Source organism: Mus caroli, unplaced genomic scaffold, assembly GCF_978045245.1.
Source record: "Mus caroli unplaced genomic scaffold, Mus_caroli_1 scaffold_2, whole genome shotgun sequence".
In the NCBI taxonomy this organism is placed as follows: Eukaryota; Metazoa; Chordata; class Mammalia; order Rodentia; family Muridae; genus Mus; species Mus caroli.
The window spans coordinates 48,476,053-48,499,962 of NW_028227257.1; the positions used below are offsets into that span (position 1 = coordinate 48,476,053).

At 45.2% G+C, this 23,910-nt stretch overlaps 1 pseudogene; it reads right to left on the reverse strand.

Annotated features, from left to right (window-relative positions):
• Positions 1-21,175: 21,175 nt before the first annotated feature.
• On the reverse strand, positions 21,176-21,548 carry LOC110290439 (large ribosomal subunit protein uL29 pseudogene; annotated as a pseudogene).
• Positions 21,549-23,910: the final 2,362 nt, after the last annotated feature.

The window sequence follows — 23,910 nt, forward strand, 5'->3', positions numbered from 1 at the left end:
GATGACTTAAGTATCAAATTGCATAGAAACAAGTGCATCTGCAGAATTCTAAGGGGCTAAATGAACAAAAACTCCAAGCCTTATCTCCAAAGCGTATGCCAGTTGTGAGAGCTATGCAGAACCCAGGAAGGGTTCACACTCCAAAGCTTTCCTTAATCCAACAATTAATTAGCAAAGCCAAGGCCAACAAAGAACTGAGCAAGGCAAGTGGGATGGCCATGGAATATCCTTCCTTGTGAAACAAAGAATCTCATTCATGATGCACTTGGTGGGACAGGGTGGGAGGGGGTAGGAGGGGGGAAGCGGACAGATGGACACTTGACCATATAAGGTCATCTCACTTGGGGAAGGAGAGACAGTTGTTCATAGAGAGCAGCATGGTATCTCTCTCTTGACTATACACGAGAAAGACATGCACCTCTGTCCATCCAAAGACAGATCCCATAACACAAAAAGCCACAGTGTCAGAAGAAATCTTAATTCCCAACTTTCTCTTTGCCTCAATAACTGATTTTACAGGCCAGAGGACTGGGTCATCTTAAGCTCCCTGAACATCCCCATCCCTGTTCTAAATGATTTCCTTGCCTACCTACTCTCTTAGATCCTAAGCTGAAATCAAGACACAACCGGATTTTAACATCCTGCCTTGTTAGAAGGTGAAAAACAGCCCAGCAGGAGCCTTTCAGCCTCACACTGATAAATTTCTTAACTGCAAACAAGGCTAAAATAAGCGTTTCCTCTGTGGGAGGGAATGTTTAGAGAGATCACTTAAGTCCAATGTTGTTGGGTGTTTTTTTGTTTTTTTTTTTTTTCATGAATGAAAAAAATAAATAAATAAGTTTTGCCACCAACATCCTCCAAAATCGGAAATCCCAGTTAGTTCAGCTCCCAGCTCTACTTCCTGCTGCAGAAGGAAGATGGGTTCCCATCCAGATATTCTGGGCCCAGCCTTGGCTGGCTTCCCTGGATGGTGTGTCTGGCCACCGCCACAATCCTTCTCCACTCCATGTCCCATGGCAAGCCTTCCTCCTCCCCATCTGCAGACTGAGGGGTGGAAAATGGTAAGCCCTTTCCACAGGGTTTCCCTTCTTCTGGCTTCCTCTCTCCCTGCTGCTTGCAGAGCAAAGGCTGGTGCTCATTCTCCTGTCCTGGGCTCTTCTCATCTCCCAAGCCCTCAGAATCCTTCTTATGCTCTTACCACTCACTAAAACTGTTCTTTCGGTTTTGTTTCTAATTTTGGGACAGGGTCTTGGGACAAAGCCCAGGCTGGGCTCCTACTGCCACTTCCTGGGATTATAGGTGTATACCAGGACACCTGGCTATTTATTTATCTATGGTGCAGCTAAGGAGAGAACCCAGGGCCCTGTGCATTCTAGGCAAGTTCTCCACCCCTGAGCTTAGGCCCAGCCACAACACTTCTTTTTTCTCCTTTTATTGAAAATGGAGTTTTCTCATACAGTATATTCTGATTATTGTTTCCCTCCCCTAACTGTTCTGACATCCTACCCACCTTCTCTCCCATCTGAATTCACAGCTTTTCTGTCTCTCCTTAGAAAAGAGACATCTGAAGAATAAAAGAAGGAGAAGGAGGAGAAGAAGGAAGAGAAGAAGAAAAGATAAAAAGAACAAAAATACCACCACCACCACCACAACAACAACAACAAACAAACAAATCAGAGTATGACAAAAGCAAACAGAAGAAAGAGCCAAAGAAAAGGCTCGAGATAATATAGTGAGAGTAATATAAACCCCATTTGTCACCATGTTGAAGACCAGGCCTGATTTCAAAAAACTCTGGAAGGCACCAGCTTCAGGAATAGGCCATAAGTCTCAGAAACCAGATCATAGGACACCAGCTGTAGGAACCGACCATAAAACCCAGAACAAGATCATAAAACTCCTTCCCAAAGAAGACCTAGGGATAACCACAAAAAATGGGGAAATATCTTATCTCAGAATGGGCCATCTTTGCTGGACAGCATTATTTCATCACATGATTAAATGCTCATGACATAAGAATGCAGACCACTGATCACCTGTGACCCCCTAGCACCCACCAATGAAATTTTAGATTACTCAATCCTTCTAGAGAGTTCCCCTAGTTCCCTATAAGAAGGCCTGCATGCCTTTGTCTGAGGTTGCCATTTAAAGAATGGTTGACCCTGCATGCTTATTGTTTCAGCAGGATAAACACCCTGTTTTTGCATACTATCTGAGTCTGGGGTCTCCAGCAATTTTTAGACTTTTACAATAGATGCAGAGACTCATACACAGAAATCCCATAAAAACACAAAACTGGAAGCCATATATGCAAAGGACCTGTGGGTAAAAATTGTAAATGAAAATAAGTAAAAAAAAAAAAAAATGTCCTAACTAAACATTATGAGACCAAGAACTTCCAAAGAGTCCATTGACTTTGTTTCTGTTGGCCGTCTATTGCTGGGTGTGGAGCCTGTTCTTCTGTGTGGTTGAATACCCAATGAAACTGCATTGGAGGGAACTAAATTTTCCTTTGAAAGTGGTTATTAATTTGAGAGAGCTTTGTAAGGGTTCATGATTTGCTGAAGAATATTACCCTGGACTCAAATAGTATGTAAAACACAAAGAGTGTTTTATCCTGCACAAGTCCAGCATGTTGGGGGCTTCCATTACCAAGATAGAGAGACAACCAAGGGAGCTCACAGGCCTGATTTAAAGCACATTAGGGAAAATCCAGGATAGGTGGGCTTTGTCTTACTCTAATCTCCAGACTTTCCGGAACCATTACAGGATATGGTGGCTGGAGACTGTTGCTGAGGAATCCTGGGGGGGGGGGGGGGTGGTGGTGGTGGTGGTGGTGGCGGTTCTTCTTCTTCTTCTTCTTCTTCTTCTTCTTCTTCTTCTTCTTCTTCTTCTTCTTCTTCTTCTTCTTCTTCTCCTCCTCCTCCTCCTCCTCCTCCTCCTCCTCCTTCTCCTCCTCCTCCTCCTCCTCCTCCTCCTCCTCCTCCTTCTTCTTCTTCTTCTTCTTCTTCTTCTTCTTCTTCTTCTTCTTCTTGTAACTGACTTGCCCAGTTCTTAGGCCTAGTCTCCTAAACTGCCAATTTGCAGCCTGTCATGGAGTCAGCCTAGCCTTTGCAGTTTCTTGGTTAAGAATGGGGGCTTTTGTCTACCTCCCCTCTCAACACTGGGACCCCATCTGCCTTGGACCTGTGCAGGCCTTGCTCCTGAAGCTACAATCTCTTGTGAGTCCTCATTTAGGCGAGCCTTGTGTCCTTGATCCTCCACCCCGTTGGCTCTTACAATCTTCCTGCCTCTTCTGTAAGGTTCCCTGAACCCTGAGGGCAGGGATGTTGTAACCAAGGGCTTTTCCATCAGAGTCCAAGTTCCTGAAATAATGACTCTGAGACTGAATTATTTATGAATAAATGCTTAGGCCAAAAGCCTTGGCTCATTCCCAGTAGCTCGTAACTCAGTTATCCCATTTATTCTACTCTAAATCTTGCCACATGGCTGGTTTTACCTCTCCTCAGGTTCATATGACCATCTCTGTCAATGTTCAGGCAAGTCTGCCACACCCAACTCTATGCCAGAAACCTCTCCCTGCCAGAACGCCCACCTCCTATTTACTGCATAAGCTAATAGGCCAACAGCTTTTCTTTCCTTTTCTTTTCTTTTCTTTTCTTTTTTTTTTCTTTTTCTCAACAGTACACAGAGATCCTCTGTACAGGACTGGATGAAGACATCTGATTTAGGACTGAGGATTCTAATGTCTCTCACTCTCCACACTGCTCAGTTGTGAGTCTCTGTGTTCGTTTGCACCCTATGAAGGAAGAAGCCTCTCCATGATGGCTGAGGAAGGGAGGGACTGGTCTATGAGTATAGCTGAGTGCCATTAGTTAGTCATTTGATTGCTACGTCCCTTTAGGAGAGCAAAAGTATTTGGCTTTCCACTAGGTCCATGGCCTGTCTAGTCTCAGATTCTTGGTCACCCAAGAGTGCCAACATTGGGTCCCATCTCATGGTGTGGGCCTTCAATCCAATAAGACAGTGGTTGGCTACTTTCATAACATTTGTACCACTATTGCACCGACCAGTATATATCTTGCAGATAGGTCACCACTGTAAATCAAAGGTTTTTTTTTTAAGATTGTGTGATGTTAACCTTTCTTCTCTAGTAGTGTGCAGAATATCTTCCTAAACCATAAACATTACTAGTTTTTATTGATAAAGACTCTAGGGAGGCACCAGCTTGACTTCCCCGTGTTCGGTGAATTGTGTAGACGTTGTCTTCAGTGTTGGACCTTTGCTGTCAGTTTTTTGGAGAACAGCCAGTGGACTTGGCAATAGCCTGTGTTGTTTGAGGTTTCCATGGAAGCTTTTTATCAAAAAACTCAATAGATGTAAACTATTCCTGGAACAGGAAGCTTTGTTTAGTTACAGATGTGCAGTTGGGGCTTACTCTCCCCCATTGTTTGATTATTTCATTTAGACTACCCTCATATATGTCTATATTTGAGGGAACGTCACTGTATTGGGTTTCCAGATGAGCCTTCAATGGTCCTTCATATTAGCTGGCCCTCCCTGTATTCCTTCCCTCTTTGCCTTCTTCCCTCCTCCTTTCCATTCAGTCCTCCTGTTCCCATCCTACCTTGTCTGACCTTAACTATCAATTCTATTTACCTTTCCTGGAAAGATCCATCCCCCCTCTTCTCTGATCTCTTATTCTGTACATAAACTCTGCAGTTATGTGGGTTGAAGTTTGCCTTTTGAAGGCTTAACAGCTAGCTTCCACATATACGCAAGTGCATGCTATATTTGTCTTTCTGGGTCTGGATTGCCTCACTAGGGATGATTTTTATAGCTCCATCCATTTACTTATGTATTTTATGATTTCATTTTTAATTAGATGAGTATTCTTCCATATGTGATATATCATGTTTTCTTTATCCATTCATCCATTGATGGCATCTGTGCTATTTCTAATTCCTGGCCATTATGAATAGAGAAACAGTGAACATGGTTAAGCAAGCATCCCTGGAATAGGATAAAGCATCCTTTGGGTATATGCCCAAGATATAGCTGGGTATAGCTGTATCTTGAAGTAGATCTACTCCCAGATTCCTGAGGAACTTCCACAGTGATTTCCACAGTGGCTGTGTAAGTCTGCACCCCTCCAGCAGTAGATGAGCAGTCCCCTTATTCTGCATCCTCATCAGTATAAGCCATCATTTGTTTTATCAACCTAGCCAGTCTGATGGGTGTAAGATGAAATCTCGAGGTAGTTTGGGTTTATAGCTCTTTGATGACTAAGGATGTTGACTCCGTCATTTTATATTTCCTCTTTTGAGAATTCTGTTTAGAACTGCAGCCCTTTTTAAATGAGTGGTTTTCTTGGTGTTCAGGTTTTTGAGTTCTTTATATATTTTAGATATTAGCCCCCTATCAGATATATAGTTGATAAGAATATTTTCTCAGCCGGGCGTGGTGGCGCACGCCTTTAATCCCAGCACTCGGGAGGCAGAGGCAGGCGGATTTCTGAGTTTGAGGCCAGCCTGGTCTACAAAGTGAGTGCCAGGACAGCCAGGACTACACAGAGAAACCCTGTCTCGAAAAACCAAAAAAAAAAAAAAAAAAAAAGAATATTTTCTCATTCTCTAGACTGCCACTTTGTCTGATTAATAGTGTCCTTTGCCATATAGAAGCTTTTCAGTTTAACGTGGTCCTGTTTATTAATGCCCGTGCTATTTATTTATTAGTGTTCAGAGAGTCTTTCCTGTGCTGCTGAGTTCAAGGATATTCTCCGCTTTCTCTCCTATCAGATCCGGCGTGTCTGACTTTATGTTGAGGTGCTTGGTCCGTTTAGAGTTGAGGCGGTGAGCATGGTTTGCTTTTGTTCTTCCACATGCAGCCATCCAGTTTGACTAGCAATGTTTGTTTAAGATGCTGTCTTTTTCCAGTGTGTACTTTTAGCTTCTTTATTTAAAAAGCAGGTATCCATAGGTACATAGACTCTATCTGGGTCTTCAGTTCAATTCCATTTATCAGTGTATCTGTTTTTGTGTCAGTACCATGTTGTTTTTATTTCCGTAGCTCTGTAGTACAAATTGAGAGCAGACATGGTGTTCCCTCCAGCAGTTCTTTTGTTATTCAGGATTGTTTTAGATATCTCAGAGGTTTAGAGAGAGAGAGAGAGAGAGAGAGAGAGAGAGAGAGAGAGAGAGAACTTTAATGGGTATTGAGCTGAATCTGTAGATTGGTTTTGGTAGGATGGCCATTTTTTTTTTTTTTAAAGATTTATTTTATTTATTATATGTAAGTACACTGTAGCTGTCTTCAGACACTCCAGAAGAGGGCGCCAGATCTCGTTGCGGATGGTTGTGAGCCACCATGTGGTTGCTGGGATTTGAACTCTGGACCTTCGGAAGAGCAGTCGGGTGCTCTTACCCACTGAGCCATCTCACCAGCCCCGGCCATTTTTTTACTATATTAATCCTACTGGTCCATGAGCATGAGAGATCTTTCCAACTTCTGATAGCCTCTTCAATTTCCTCTTTCTCAGAGATTTGATATTAACATTAGCATACAAGTCTTTCACTTGCTTGGTTAAAGTTATCTCAAGGTTTTTTGATCGTTTGCTCAAAGCTATTGTGAAAACTATTGTTTCCCCAGTTTTCTTTCTCAGTTTGTCATTTTTATGTAGGAAGGCTACTGAGCATATGTAAGACCTCAAAGCCTGCCTCCACACTTCCTCCAACAAGGCCATACCTCCTAATAGTGACACTGACTATAGGCCAAGCATTCAAATACATGAGTCTATATGTGTCATATCGACTCAAACCACTACAATCTCGTCCTACCCTATCTCTTCCAATTAGTTTTAGTTGAAGTCTTTTTTTTATCCAGATATTAAAATGGCTACCCCAGCTCGATTTTGGGTCCATTTGTTTGGAATATCTTTTTGCATCCTTTTACTCTGAGATGATGTCTATCCTTTGATGTTAAAGTGTGTTTCTTGGATGCAGCAGAAAGATGGATCCTATTTTCTAATCTAATCTCTTAGCCTGTATCTTTTTATTGAGAAATTGGAGCCATTAATGTTGAGAGGTATTAATGAGACATATTTATTGATTTCTGTTATTTTGTTATTATGGTGTATCTCTTTACCTTTGATTTGCTGGTCTGGTATTATTATTCCTTGTGTTTTCTTGGGTTTGGATAACCTTTTAGGTTAACCAAAGGTAACCTCTGTATCTTTAACATGGAATATTTTTCTCTTTGTGTGTTCTGTTGTCTTAATTAGGGTTACTATTGCTGTAATGAAACACCATGACCAAAAATAACTTGGGAAGGAAAGGATTTGTCTTACTCGTCCACGTTATAGTGCATCATTGAGGAAGTCAGAAACTCCAACAGGGCAGGAACCTGCAGGCAGGAGCTGTTGCAGAGGCCACAAGGGGATGCTGCTTGGTGACTTACTCCTCCTAGCTCTCTCAGCCTGCTTTCTTCTAGAACCCAAGACCACCTGCCCAAGGATGGCATCACCCACAACAGGCTGGGCCTTCCCCCATCAATCACAAATTAAGAAAATGCCATACAGCTGGATTTTATGAGGGCATTTTCTCAGTTGAAGTTCCCTCCTTTCAGATAACTCTATCTTGTGTCAGGTTGATATAAAACTATAAAAATAGAGGAAGGAGGCTGAGAGAGTCCCCAGGAGACAGGAAAATTGAGTGTGCCACCAGAATCTGAGTTGAAGCCTGGGAATGGGGACAGAGGAAGGAGAGGCCACAGCGTGTAGTCTGCTGCAGGGTGGTGGGGGTGGGTAAGACTAGGGGGTGGAATTGGATGAGAGGAGGGTGAGTGAAGATTGCCTACTTGATTCCAGGGCCAGCGTGGCCCTGCAGGTTTCCCGGGAGTGTCTCCTGGAGTTAACAGCTGAGACAAAGGGAGAGGGGGGGTAGAAGTCTGTAGGGGATTTAGTGAATCATTGGAATGGGTGACAGAGAGAAAGGGGAGATGACCTTAGGTAGTCTGCTGCAGAAGTAGGAATGAGACTGGGTGATTGGAATTAGAGGACAGAGAGGAAGAGAGGAATATTGCCCACCTGATTCCCTGGCTAGCATGTGGGAGTTGGTGGCTGAGAAAAAAAAAAAAAAGGATGGGGTGGGGGAGGAAGGTCGTAGGAGATCTGCACAGTCCCCTGGTATGAGGCAGAGCGTCCTGAAACTGCTCTTAGTGATCCTGCCCTCAGTGGACCTTTGTATATCCGCTCTGTATTTCGCCCCTGGGAATGACTTGACTTACGTGCCATTTCCTCCTTTCTTAGAAGCGTACCTGTTTTCTTTGGCTGGAGTCCCTGGCTTTCCTCTCACTGTTCCAGAGTCATCTGGGTTCTGTCTTCCAGCTCATCCACGCAGTGGTTCCTCCAGGTTTGGGGATTAGTGCTTCTCTCTGGCCACACATGTTCTCTTACCTGTGGCTTAATTTGTCATCCATATGCTAATCACCCAGGGACCTACAGTCTAAATAAGGCACCCAGCTTTTCACACATACTCTGACTAGATGCTGGGTGGACTTGGAATTCAAACAAAACATGAGGAAAAGAAACTCATTTCTCCATCCATTTGTAAAATACGGTCTGAGTTTTTCTTTTCTATTTTTAAAAAAGTTCCTGACACAATGAAGGCATTAATATTGATCATATTGTTTAAGTCATGTCTGTTCAGTGACCAAACCCTGCCAGTTGTACCTCCCTGATAGCCCTCCTGTCCACCTACAAGGTTCAATAGGTTCAGGCTGCAAAAATATCCTGAACCTATTGACCTTGTAGGTAATAATATCCTGGGTGGCTCTGATACTCCTACACAACCCCATGTCTCTACTTGGGTCCTTCTGCAACCCATTTTTCATCCAGTACTTCATTTCAACAATACCCTTGAGCATGTGGAAAGAGTGGTTTTCATAATATAAAAATAAACTCCTGGCTGGGAGATGCTCAGTGTGTAGAGCACTCGCCATGTAAGTACAACCCTGGGATTTGGATCCTCAGCACCCATGTGAAAGACACATAGGCCTGGGGGCCTCCGGAGTGCAGGCAGAGGATTCCCCCTTAGCTGAGTTCACAAACTCTGCATTCAACTGCAAAGCCCTAACTCAGATGAAAGAGATCAAGAAAGAAACCAACATCAAGCTCAGGCCTTCACTCCACCACGGACTCTAACCTTCCAGAAATATAAGCCCAGTTATGCTTTCTTTTATAAGTCATCTTGGTCACGGTGTTTCACCTTTTCCTTTCCTTTCTTTTCTTTTCTTTTCTTTTCTTTTCTTTTCTTTTCTTTTCTTTTCTTTTCTTTTCTTGGCAGTTTCTCTGTGTAGCCCTGGCTGTCCTAGAACTCATTCTTTACACCAGACTGGCCTCAAACTCACAGAGATTTGCCTGCCCCAGCCTCCCAAGTGCTGGGATTAAAGGCACGTGCCACCATGCCTAGCTTTTTAATAATTTTTTGGATGGTGTTTTATCATAGCAATAAAGGAGTAACTAATACAGAAATTAGGTACGAGGCAGCCGTGTGCTGCCGTGACACAGCTAGCCATGTGGGCTTTTGTTTGTTTGTTTTCCTCTTGTTTACTTTTAATAAATATAGACTACTTTGGGACTGAGGGCTAGAAGAGCAGCTGAAGACTGTAAGAAGAGCTTAATGAGTCATAGTAGCAGGAGCTGGGGAGACAGCAGTGCTGAGAGCCACACGGACGGTGGAGGCCCTGCTCAAGAGGCTTCAGACGAGAATGTTAGCAACTGAGCTCTGCTCTTGCCTTAAGAAATTTCCTGAGGATTAACTAAAAGTAATAAACGTGTGTGTGTGTGTGTGTGTGTGTGTGTGTGTGTGTGTGAAAGAGGTATCAAGACCCCTCATATTGACTTTGTCATGTGTTATTAGTAATCAGTCTAACACAGGTCTACAATGTAAAAAGCAAGTGGATCAAAAAGAAACAAAATGAGCCAGGTGGTAATCGGGGTAACCTTTACTCCCAGCACTCCAGAGACAGAGGCAGGTGGATCTCTGAGTTCAAAGCCAGCCTGGTCTACAGCATAAGTTCCAGGACAGCCAGGACTATGCAGAGAAACCCTGTCTTTAAAAAAAAAAAAAGTGAATCAAACAAACAAAAACAAAACAAAAAGAAAGAAGAAAGAAAGATAAAATGTACAATTTGGAGAAAAGGACACTGGTGTAATAAAGCCAAGCTTTGTGCAGGAAGAGAGACTACAGGTAATACCCTTACAGCTGTGTTATCATGGAGGGTCCAAGTCTGTCCTGTCATTCAGGGAGGGGTATTCCTAGGACAAGCCCCACCCTGCTAAGCTTCCAACCTGTGAATAGAAAAGGACTTTTCTGCTCCTAGACATGAACAAGAAACAAAAGCTGCTGCAAATGTGGTCCAAGGGGGTTGGGGACCAATCTAAGCTGAGAGCTGAATTTAGCAAGGTCATCCACATGGTGCTACTGTAGAGTCACAGAGGATCAAAGAGTAAAGAGGTTATGAATCTTCGTCTGTGGTTAAGGAGAGTCACTGAGGCATTGGGGACCCCAAGATGTTGGGAGATGTCAGAACTGGGAAACATCTGCCAACAAGAGCTACAGACAGGGTGTGGAACAAGTGAAGAGAGACATAGAGAGAGAGAGAGAGAGAGAGAGAGAGAGAGAGAGAGAGAGAGAGAGAGAGATGGGAGGCATGATGCAGGCAGCCAAGCTGGAGGGGCAGAGCCATCTAAACCCTTTGACATCAGACCTGAAGCTGCAGGACTTAGAGTTTGCCCTGCTGCCTGGTGTCTGTCTTATTTCATTCCAATAATTTCTCCCTGAGTTCTATACTTCCCTTTTGGAATGGTAACATATATCCTGTGCCATTGTGAGTTGGAAGTGTGTAAGACACTTTTTTATCTTACAAGAGGCTATAGTTAAGAGATTGTCTGGAGTCCCAGAATATACTTTGACCTTTTAAACAGTGTCGAGACTGTGAAAGATTGTGGGGACTTATGAGGTTGGACTAAATGCATTTTGCATTATGGATTAGAGGGGTCCCCATAGGTTCATAGGTCTGAATACTTGATCCCCAGTTTGTTTGTGATGGATTGGGAGGAGTAAGGGGCACACTGAGGTTTCAAAAGACTTCTGCTGTGACCATTTCATTCTCTACCTCTTGCTTATGTGAGCTCTTGGCTGTTCCTGCTGCCATGGTTTAGCTCCATCATTAGGAGGAACACTTTCTTTTATAAGTTATCACAGTAATAGAAAAGAAAACAACTAATGCAAATTACAAAAGGAGAATCAGGAAGACATCTCAGGATGTTTTAAATAAATTTATGAGTTTATATTGGACACATTCATAGCTGTTCCCCCTGCACATTTTGTTGGCATTTCGTCTAAGCTCTGCCTCCCTGTTACCTGGCAACAGCTAGGTGTTTCTGACCCGTCCTCACTCTCCTCTTCTCTTACTCTCTTCCCCTCTTCCCCTTCTGTCCCTTCTCCCTTCCTCCCCTTTCTCCACATGCTAATGGCTGGCCTCTTCTTCTTCTTCTTCTTCTTCTTCTTCTTCTTCTTCTTCTTCTTCTTCTTCTTCTTCTTCTTCTTCTTCTTCTTCTCTCTCTCTCTGCCTCTGCCTTTCTCTGTCTCTACTCCCTCAACTCCCCTCCCAATGCCCTAAATAAACTCTATTCTATACCATCATGTGGCTGGTCCCTCAGGGGGAAGGGATGCATCAACATAGACCCACAGAGGCATACACACACACGCACACACACACACACACACACACACACACACACACACCATACCATGCATCCACCAAACATATCCCTGGCTTCTTTTTCTTTTTTATAAAACACAACATGTGTGGCCTGCACAATCGCAGCTAGAAGCACACATCATACTATCTAGAGAGGGGAAGACCATCTGAAGGCAGGAGGCATCTAGTAAGCTATGGGAAGTTGTCATCCCAGGTTAGTCAGGGTGTGCTGTTTTGGAGGCACCCACATTTCACTGAGCAGACCTCACCCATATTCCTGTAAACGACTCCCTCCCTCTGCTCCTAAAGCACCTCACCCATGCTTCTGCAAGTGACCTCAGAGAACCCATGGTGTGACACTCATGGTGTGACACTGATGTGGTCTGAGGTCAGAAAAAAAAAAAAAAAAAAAAAAAAAGGAACACAGCCACTCCCTGTGAAGTGCATCCCTGTGGGCCAGATGCTGCGTCCTGATTTTTGAGGCCAAGAGGAAAGTGAGCCAGGTTCAGCTGTTGGCCACCGGGGCAGATGACACACCAACCTGGGTGACTGCAGGAACCTCTCCTGGCTGACTCTCCAGGCAGCCTGAGTGGGGTGTAATCAGCCTAGACAGCTGCCAGCCTGGCAGACAGTGCCTTGCAACCAGGGTTATTTTAGTTTTGCAAAGCTGAGCCAAGGGACTGTTTAACTTTTACAGCAGGGCATTGTGTGGTAATTCATACCTGTTGCTACCAACAGTGGCTCTAGGCATCTGAGAGCAGCAGAAAACCGGAGCCACTGAAGTCCTTCAGGTGCCTAACTCGTGGAAGGGCTCTACAGAGTAATTCACACCAGTGTCGCAGCGGGAGACCAGGAGACAAGCCCTGTGTATCCCTGTCTGTCAGTCATTAGTTGGGACCCAAAGAGCCAAGTGGGCATTTCTGGGCACGGGGAAGGCCGGAAGCAAAGCTGCCAGCGCTCACTCACTGCGGCTGGGGCAAGGCACCTGCTGCAGGGAACACAAGCTGGCACCAGATCATCCTCTTGGTGCTTTCTGCGTAGCATTAGGTTCAAGCCGTGGTTCTGCATCAGAATCCCTAAAGGACCAGAATCCCTAGAGGCGCCTTCCAACACGCCCACTCCTACAGCTGCAGGCAAGAATGTCTCTAGGCAGACGCTGGTACTGCTGGTCTGCAGCCACACAGGCAGCTGCTGGTGCTTGCAGGTTGAGTTTGGGGCATAGACAGGATTTTCTGACAAAATCAAGTGCTTAGCTCCTGCTGCATGCTCATTAGGACCAGGCATAGGGAGAAGGTTGGGAGAAAGAAGAAGGCAGGGCAGAGAGTTTGGGTGGTGTCCCAGGCCACAAGTTACCAAACGAAGAAAGGACATAGGTGAGCCTGCTCCACTTCTAGAGCAAGAATTACTTAGACACCCAGAGCCAGCTTGCAAGAAACTGTGTTTCTGCCCCACACCCCTCTAGAGCCTCCAGGGAACGGTGCAAACATTCAGCTCCATTTGTCAACAGAGTGGGGTGGAAAGGCTATCTTTGAGAGAGCCATAGCCCTAGCAGCCTAACGGATACATTTGTGGACCCAACTCATTTAAAATAAACTCTAGTTTAAGCCCAGCATCCCAAATGAACAGTTTTCCAAGAAGCCATCCCCAGGCTAGGAAAAGCCTCCACCTCTCAGAGGGAAGCAAAGTTTCCAGTCAGAGCACTCCCCATGAGGAGGAATAAACAGACAGTAAACTGGCTTCTGGAAAAAGAGAATTCCCTGGTTTCTGTAATTGAATGTGGTTATGGATTCAGGAATGGCTTGCTCAGGGATCAAGCAACGTTTCTTTGTTCCTTTCCTGCCTTCTTCTGGGTTGACTCCCATCCCCTGTGTGTTTAAAGTGCTGTGGCAACTTCAGACCTGACTTCCTCAGAGCGAGCCCTGCAGAGAGGCCCCCTCTTCATAGTTACTCAAGGCTCAGGAGCAGTTTTGCACAAGTCTGGTTGGCTGATTAGCTCAGGCCTAAAAACAGGGTGGATGGAGCCAGAAACTCTGAACCAGCAAACATCCCCTCAGACAGAGCTATGCCCCTGTCTGGCTGCCAAGCGGTTGGTGGCCTGCTGTCTGGCTTTTGAGCTGCCTAGCTATCTAATTATCTAGTTGTCTGTGTACCTAGAAACCTCATAAGAGACAACCCACCTCGGGGTGGGACTCCAATTCTGAGGAGCATTTTGCTTCTCTCAGTCCTTGAAGCTAAAGGAGGGAAAGATCTAAGTTCTCAGTCTATGATCCTCAATTAACTGATGTTAAGAGTCTGGTGGATACTGTTGAGGAAATAAGAGAAAGGTTCCTCTTTCTCCCTCCAGTGGGTGGTCTCTAAGGAACCAGGGAGTAGATCCTGGCATGAGTTTTGGCCTGGCTTAAATTTTTTTCAAAACCTATCTTATTTAGGGTTCTTAAACACTTCAACCCTTCTAATCCACTGACCAGAGGTAGGGGGAAAAGAATATCAATAGAAAGAGTATTGTGGACCTGTTTAGAAGTAGTTCCTTGAGGCTAGTCCACTCTTGGTCGTCAGGATACCAGCAGACCAGTTTAATAGCAAACACCAAACATGAATGAATCAGTAAAAGCGGCATGATCCAGTAGAAACATCACAGCTCTGCCAAATCAGCACGAGTCAGCCAAAGCTGGAATACCACAAGAAGATTTTTGGTGAGTTTCTTTCTACAAAGTGAAGACCAATGAAGACCAACAAAGAGTTACAAGGTGTATAAGTGCAAGAACACCCTCTCACTGTCTGTGGGACTCCATGTATATCCTTTCTTACATCACGCGCCCTCTCGAGTGTCTGCTTCAGCAAAACATCACATGCCCTCTCCCAAGACAGCGTCCAGAAGAACATCAGATGGCACAGCTGATTGTTAAAGAAACCAGAAAGTTCTACTTCAACTCCTGGCTACCCCTGGGGTTTGATGCCACAGCAGAAAACAAAGTGCCCGGTCTCAGTCACGGGCTGTCTGTCTCAGCCAGTGTTCTGTTACTGTGAAGAGACACAAAAGCCAAGGCAACTCTTGTAAAAGGAAATCGGGGCCTGCTTACAGTTTCAGGGGTTTAGTCCCTACCAACCTGGCAGGAAGCATGCTGACATGCAGACGGACACTGGGGCAGTAACTGAGAGCTACATCCTTATCCAAGGCAGAGAGTTCTACTTCAGCCCAAGACTTTCAGAAAAAGTTAGCAAAGAAAGTTATTGAGGCCCTGCTGTATGCCTGTAAAGTTCTGAGCAAAATGGCCATTTGAGCCAGGTAGGAAGATCCCTGCCTAGAGATGCTGAAGTGGAGGGAAGCAAGAAAGAGGCTAGACTAGACTATACGGCAAGACCCTGTGTGGAAAGGGGACCAGGTTTCTGCTCACAAACTAAGAATTTTTAGGATGAGGAGATAGCTATCATTGAAGCATTTACCACACAAGGTCTCTTGTGAATTTGGGTCTCTAGAGCCCTCCTAAAAATCCAGGGGCAGGGCTAGAAAGATGGCTCCGAGGTTAAGAGCAATTCTAGAAGACACGGTTCCCAGAACTCATATCCAGCAGCTCACAGCTGCCTGTGATTAAGCTCCAGGGGCGTCTGATGCTTTCAGTTCATCCCTTCAGGGCTCACAAGTGCACACACACACACACACAATTTAGAAATATATATATATATATATACATATATACATACATACATACATACATACATACATACATACATACATAGTTGTTTTAAAGCAAGAAGCAGCAGCATGCACCTATAATCCCATGGCTGTGTTGTTTATTACAGCAATAGCAAAATAGCACACCACCCATTTGCAATACTTTATTACAGTCACCCTAGTGAACTAATATGCCCTCATTTTACAGATAAGGAAACTGAGGCACAGAGACTGAATACTGTTCCTGCTTAGTACCCAAGTCCTCAAGCTCCACAGAATATTTTTGTTTGGGGGGCATCTGGTGTTTGTTTGTTTGTTTGTTTGTTTGTTTGAGATAAAGTTTAGAACTCACACTCTTTGGAGGTGAGGATTACAGGTTTGCCACCAGCACACTGGCACTACTTTGACCTTCGACCCAGCAGTCACGGTATCCCTAATAACAAGTGGCTCTTGCCCTCATCCATTTCTCACTCCTGTCTCTTCTCACACACCACAGACAGAGAACTTCTTAACACTCCTTGGCCTGTCTCTATGATTCACTAAAACTCTAGCTTCTCTTGTGCAGCCTTCCCGTTTCCATCCCCTGCTCCTCACCACAGTCACTAGGCAGGTTTTCTCAACCTTGTCTCTCTTCTGCCGAGAGCCTTCAGAATGGAGCTTTGGACAGCTTTGTCCCTCAGCACTTCAACATGATTTGTCACCCCAGCCAGTGGGGCAGCAGGCAGGGTGTCTTGATGCTGACCAACATGGATGGGGATCTCTTTCTGGCTGGCTGCTGCCCTCTGTGAGCATGAGCTCATTAGCCATGGTGCTACCTTCAGCTACACTTGCTCAGTCCTCCTGCATGTGACACGTTACTGACCCAAGATGACAGTTTCAGCAACTGCAACTTAGGAACAGATGACTAGAGCTGGAACCCCCCTTTCTGCTGGTCCTTACAGAAAGAAATTTGGGGTTTTGTACCTTGGCCTAGCCATGTCTATATATCTCCTTAAACCATGGGTCTTGGTCCAGCATAAACTGTGGCTGATCACAACGTGGGGGAATGACTCTTACTGTGTGTCTCAGCAAGGCCCAGGTCCCTTTAAAAAACGCTTCTGGGATTACCGCATCTGGTGCAGTAACAAAGCGGTCACTGTCATGGGTGTGGAGAAAGGAGTCACACTGTGGCCTGCTAAACTCAACCTTCCTAAACTCAGATGATTCTCAAAGCGCCACCTGCTGATGCTTCGGGCAAAGATCCCCAAACTCAGGGGTACAAAGAAAAACAGATGTCGAAACTCTGCCCATGGACTGACTTCTTTAGAAAGTGAAGGTTTGATTCTTCACTCTTGCCAAAAGGGGTCTGGACCACCACTCGATACACTAATGAGTACTTTTTACATGAATAACAATGACAGTATTGTTTAGCAGTTTCTTCTGAGGTTGAAACATCCCATCTTGCAGGGAAGCGCCTAAACACAGAAAGTAAACAACTCTAAATAGTTTTAGGAAGTCCCTGAAATTTACCACATTAGTAGGCTGCTCTGGTGGGGAAACCAACAAAGACTGCTGAGTCACTCTTGGCCAAGCCAGCTGCAAAGAAGAGTCTCAAATGAAACCATCTGCCTGGAAGAAGCAGAGAGAGACCGGCTAAGCAGCCCTACAGAAGTTCCGATCAACTGAGCCATTTGGAAAGTACACTCTTCAGCCTGTTGAACTGCCTGCAGACAGTACCGTGTGCTCCCCATGTTCAGCCTTTATGAGCCACCATTTGTGCGGTGGTGGGTTTGGGTGATACATCTGTCTTTGAGTCATTTCTGCTCCTCTGAGTAACCCCAATAAAACTCATTGGTTCACCCAGTTGAACTGTGGTGGCATCCATACTTTGATCTGCTTCCTGTCTGAAGTCAGGTGTGTGCTTCATCTCCCCAGGAAAAGTCTTAGGGGATTGAAAGACCAAGTTCTCCACAAAAGGAGATTTATTTGTCCCAGTGGGACAGAGAGCAGAGAATAAGAGACAAAGAGTGAAGATAGAGGATGAAGGAGAGGGGGAAGGGATATTTGTCCCAGAGGGACAAAGGACTGCCTGTGGCTAGAGAGGAGACAAAGAGGCCCATAGGCAAATGGCCAATTTTAAAGGTACAACACTTGTTAGGGTGAGGTGTTTAATTTTAATTGTACATGTTAATTAGGTGAGCCAAAGTGGGCTTATGGTCACTGGACTTCAACACTTTGATAGCTGGACCTCTGTGGTCAGCCTGAGGAGGAGGATGTGGTCAAATAAGGGAATGAATCTTGGGGGCTGGGTCTAGGAATATAGGCTAATGGTTTTTAGCCAGGCAAAGGAAATGGAGAAAAGAACAAAGTCTGCTGCAGCCATGTTAGCCACACCTCGGCTAGCGCCCCTTCAGGGATAACAGCACACATGCCGCCTTCCTTCGGGGCTCCTTGCTTAGTGGCTGTTACCTTCAGCCAAAACGGTGATGGTTGTCATGGAGAAGGTCCCCTACCCTATATATCCTTTCTGTAGGATGAGCAGAGGGACACCCCCAGAGTATATGAGTAACCGCAGGCTTCTAAGTCACAGGAAGAAAACAGAGCAAAGGCCTACTTGTGAGTCCCAAGTAAAAGTGCAAAACTTGATGAATAGCTTCAGGAACAATGGAAATTCAAGGGCATCAGTTGGCAGGTTTTTCCTCTATAGTAAAGAGTCTGAGTTAATTTTTAATGCCTGTGGAATGGAAATGTACCCATGCAAGCTTTTCTGATAAGGGTTAGGGCCAGCAAGATGGTCAGTGAGTAAAGCATTTGCCATGTAAGTTTGACAGCCTGAGTCCTATCCCCACACTGACTACACAAAATTGTCCTCTGACCTACACACACACCATGGCACATAAGTGCCTCCCCAAAATATCATACATACATTTTTAAGGCTGAGGTTCAAATTACAGTTATTATCAGTGACCCTACTAAATAAAACCAAGATACCTGTCCTAGTTAGGGCTTCTACTGCTATGATAAAACACCATGACCAAAAAAAAAACACCATGACCAAAGCAACTTGAGGAGGCAGGGGTTTTTGTTTGGCTTACACTCCCAAATCACTGTTCACCATTTAAGGAAGTCATAGGAAGAACTCAACTAGGGCAGGTCTAGGGGACATTGGCTTCCTTGGAGTTGGTACAGGACGTACCTGAACACCAAGTTCTCAGCACAAAAGAGATGTATTACCCTGGAGGAGGCAAGTGGGGGTGGAGGGTAGGCAGGAAGGCTGCAAAGGCAGCAGCAGCAGCAAGAACAGCAGTAAGCAAGAGAACAAATGAGTGGGTGCTTGTTGTTTGATTTGGCTTGGTTTAGCTTTTGGATTTTGGTTTTCCAAGACAGGGTATAGCCCTCTGTATAGCCCTGTCTGTCCTGTATTTCACTCTGTAGACTAGGCTGGCCTTGAACTCAGAGATACACCTTCCTCTGCCTCTCGAGTGTTGGGATTAAGGGTATGTACCACCTTGGCCCTTGCATATATGTGTGTGTGTGTGTGTGTGTATGTTTATATATATATATATATATATATATATATATATAAACATTCTGCCAATATATATATTGGCAGAAGTGGTTTTTAAGGGGTACTCTATGCTACAGTGATACAGTGAGTTGGTAAATCCTGATTGGACATATTAGCCAAATAATGAATTTTGATTGCCAGGTCTTAGTGTTTTGTATCAGATGAATGAGTCCATGCCTAAATAAGGGAATGGACTTTTGGGGCTAGCTTTAGGAATGTAATCTAATGGTTTAGCAAGGGGGAGAGGGGAAAAGGTAAAACCTGTCTGTGGTCCTCATATTTGCCATGATCAGACCTGCTAGAGCCCTTCAACATGGACCTGGAGACAGGAGCTGATGCAGTGGCCATGAAGAGGTACTGCTTACGAGCTTGCTTAGTGTGATGGTTTGAAAGAAATTAGCCCCCCACCACACACACACACACATAGGCTCAAAAGGAGTGGCATTATTGGGGGTGTAGCCTTTCTGGAGTGGATTTGTTGGAGGAAGTGTGTCACTAGGGGATGGGCTCTAAGTTTTTCAGAAGCTCAAGCCACACCCAGTGTAGCAGTCTCTTCTGGATCCTGCTGCCTGCAGATCCAGATGCAGAATTCTCAGCTCCTCCAGCATACACGCTGTATATCTGTATGCATGTTGCTGTGCTTGCTGCCATGACAATCATGGACTGAACCTCTGAACCTGTAAGCCAGCCCCATTTAATGTTTTCCTTTATAAGAGTTGCTGTGGTCATGGTGTCTTTTCACAGCAATAGAAACCCTAAGACACTCAGGCTGCTTGCCTATAGAACCTAGGACCACCAGCCCCGGGATAGTACCACCCACAATGGACTGGGCCCTTCCCCATCAATCACTAATTAAGGAAATCTCCTACAGCTGGATTTTATGAAAACATTTTCTGAGTTGAGGTTGCCTCCTTTTAGATGACTCTAGCTTGTATCAAGTTGACATAAAACTAGCCAGGCATGGTGTACACCTTTAATTACAGCCTTGGAGAGGCAAATCCCATGGCACTGGCATCTCCAAAATGCTTCTGTCTTCCACTGCAACTTGGCTTTAACAATAGCCCCTCATAGGCTTTCTTCATGGTGCTAAGTCTCAACTCCTTTGCATGACCCCTTCAATCCTGGGCCATCAATTGCAACTGAGGCTGCACCTTCACCAATGGCCTTCCATGGCCTCTCACAGTGCCAAGCCTCAGCTGCTCTGCGTAATCCCTTCATGCCTTCAAAACCAGTACCACCTGGGTGACTCTTACACGTTACCAAGTCCCACTGCAGCATGAGGTACAACCTTGGCTATCTCTGGAACACAGCCTCTTTGTGCTCTCAGGAAACACTTCCCAGAAGATTTCACCTCAATGATGCTGGTCTCTTCTTAATCACCGCTAATTTCTTAGCTCCAGCTAACCAGCATCAATAGTCCCAGTAATGCAAAAGTTTCACTTTAGTAATTCTGGTTAATCACAGCTGATTCTTCAGCCCCAGCTAACTAGAACCACGGAATCTTCACAATCAAAATAACAATGGCCCTGAAAAGAATCTTTAATCTTCCCTCTGAAATTTCACAAGCCAGGCCTCTATCTTCTGCACTGTTCTCAACATTATCTTCCAAGCTCCTACACAACATCCCACAGAGCTCTTAACACCGAATAGATCTTCTAGCCCAAAGTTCTAAAGTCCTTCCACGGTCCTCCCCAAAACATGGTCAGGCTGTCACAGGAATACCCAACTATGCTGGTACCAATTTGTCTTAGTCAGGGTTTCTATTCCTGCACAAACATCATGACCAAGAAGCAAGTTGGGGAGGAAGGGGTTTATTCAGCTTACATTTCCACATTGCTGTTCATCACTAAAGGAAGTCGGGACTAGAACTCAAGCAGGTCAGAAAGCAGGAGCTGATGCAGAGGCCATGGAGGGATGTTCTTTACTGGCTTGCTTTTACTGGTTTGCTTTTACTGGCTTGCTCAGTCCCACAGGGCAAGCAGGTGAAGGAGAGAGGGGGGCGTGGAGAGAGAGAAAGAGAGAGAGAGACTCCCTTCTTCCAATGTCCTTATATAGTCTCCAGCAGAAGGTGTAGCCCAGATTAAAGGTATGTGCCACCACACCTTTAATCCTAGATGACCTTGAACTTGGAGATCTCCCTATCTTAATCTTTTTTTTTTTTTTTCAGTCTCGAACTTTATTGTCCTTGTCATCTCAGGCCTTGACTGCATACTTGCGCAGAGGATACAGCCGCTCCTTCCACTGCTGCTTCTTGGTCTTCAGCTTCTCCTCGTACTAGGTGAGCCGGCGGCGCATGGCTCTAGTCTTCTTAGGTCACAGGTCTAGGGGCTTGTATTTTTTGCCCTTGTAGAATTTCCTGAGGTTTTCTTTTTGAGTCTGGTTAATAACAGTGAGGACTCGGGCGATAGATTTGCGAACGACTCGTATCTTGGAGAGCTTAGACGCGGCGCCGCCTGTCACTTTGGCGACCTGAAGCTGGGACAATTCCACCTTCAGATCGTCCAGTTGTTTCAACAGCTCCTCCTTCTTCTTGCCGCGCAGGTCCAGAGCCTTAATCTTGGCCATTTCGGCGTTGTTCGCCGCTGAAGCAGTCTGGTTCGAGAGCTCCCTATCTTAATCTTCTGGAATCCATAGCCACTATTGCCTAAAGATCTCCATACCAAGATCCAGGTCAGAAACGTCTATCTCCCAGCCTCCAGATTAGGGTCACTGGCGAGCCTTCCAATTCTGGATTGTAGTTCATTCCAGATACAGTCAAGTTGACAACCAGGAATAGCCACTACACCTGAGTTCACAGCTGTAGTGGTACTTGTGGCCTTTAAAACATCCCAGAGAGGGTGTAAGTCTTTAATCCAGTGGGTAATAAAATTAAGTCTTTGTGGTTTAACAGCCAAATTCACAAAGGGAACCCTACAGACCTTCTTACTCTCCTTATAGCATGGTTAATGTGGCTAACATGCAGTAGAACAAAGCCTTTATGGATTGAAACCATTCTAGATGGTTTATTTAAGAAGGGGGTGACACTACTCCTGCACTGATAGTCTACTAGTCTACCTGAAAAGAGTAGACAGTGCCTCTCAGTAGACTGAACCAATTCTGAGTTGTGGTCTTACTCATAAAGGCCCCCATATCCAATACCATTGAAATTATAGTCCACGAAGCCTCTAGAACACATTTTGCTGTTTTATAAAGGGCTGATGCACCTGCTCAGCACCATCTCAACTGCTGCTTAGTCAGCCTTCTGACTCCTGTAGAGAGCTGCAATTTACAATTACCACCTTCCTCAAGGTTTGTCAGCATCTCTGCTATCATAGTCTTTGCAAGCAAGAGCCTGGCCACACCCAAGTTTCTCTATGGCATCAGTGATGTTATGTTAGTTCACTAGGGGGACCATCACAAAGTACCACAAATGGGTGATGTCTTAATTTGTTTTCCAATGCTGCAGTAAACAGCACAGCTAAGAGCAGCTGGAGGAGAGTTACAAGTCATAGCCCATCACTGGAACTTGGAGGCAGGAGCTGATACAGAGGCTATGGAGTGGTGCTCCCCATGGTTTGCTCAGCCTTCTTTCTTACACAATCCAGGGCCACCTGTTCAGGAGTGGCATTAACTACAGTAGGCTAGGCCCTGCTACATTAATCATGAATCAAGAAAATGCCCTGTGCAGACTTGCCTACAGGTCGATCTGATAGAGACAGTTCCTCAGCTGACATCTCTCAGAAAACCCTAGCTGTGAACCCCTTCTTAAACAAACCCTCTATGATGGCTTCCATCCATGAAGGCCTTGTCCTGCTGCATGTTAGCCACATTAACTACCTTGTAAGGAGAGTATCAACTGTGTCAGTTTGGTGGAACACTACTCGGCACAGGTGGCTTGAACAATGGAAATTTCTTTTCTTGAAATTTGGAAGTGAAAAGCCATTGCTATAGAGTTGTCTCATCTGGGGCTGTGTTTTTGGTTTGTGGGTGGTCACTTTCTTCCCTCCTGTGACTTCACATGGTCTCTCTCTATGTCCACATCCAGATTTCTTATGTGGACACCAACCATACTGTCTCAGGCAGGGCTCACTTCTGTCACTTTAACTAAATCACCTCTAAACCCTGTCTCAAATTATTTCAAATTCTGCGTCATTGGGGTTAGGATTTTGGGATATAGAGCCAGCCCCTAAGAGGAAAAGTCACCAAGAGTTACTCCTGAAGCAACTGAATTAAGTCGGGAGGGCTTAGATCAGTGGTACGGAATACTTTCTATTACTAAAGATGCAGAAACAACATGAAGGCGACTGTCACATCAAGGTCCCAAAGCCCTGCCTCCTTGGGAAGGATGCTCCTTTGAGTGCTTAAGGTTTTTAGGTCCTGTTCCCCCAGAAGCCCTGCCCACTCTCACAAGCATCTCTGTACTCAGCTCTGGAAACCATAAGCACCTGATGAGGACCCTTAGGCCCTTCAAGTACAGTCTCCAGACTCACAGAAAAGAGCATTCTCGGGCCACCTCAGACCTACAGTCTGAGTCAGGATCTCAGTGTGGCATTAATCTACCCTACAGGTGTCTGAGACCTGTGGTTGAGGGGCTCAATTCTGATGGCTACAACGTGGAGCAGCACAGAGGACCTCAAGGCAGCCAGGGCTGATTGACACCTCCCGCGATGGCAGAAGCCTCCATCTGCCCTAGTCAGCTTTAACTGTAAACTCGGCCCAGCCTAGAGTCACCTGGGAAGGGAGTGCCAATTGAGAGATTGCCCAGATAAGATTGGCTTGTGGAGATGATTGTGGGGGAGCACCCTGTTTATTAATAGATGGAAGAGAGTCCAGGCCTCAGTGAGCATCACCATTGCCTGGGCAGGTATTCCTGAACTGTATGAGAAAGCTAGCTAAACATGGGTCTGTGAGGGAGCCGTTAAGCAACGCCCCCTCTTTGGTTTCTGTT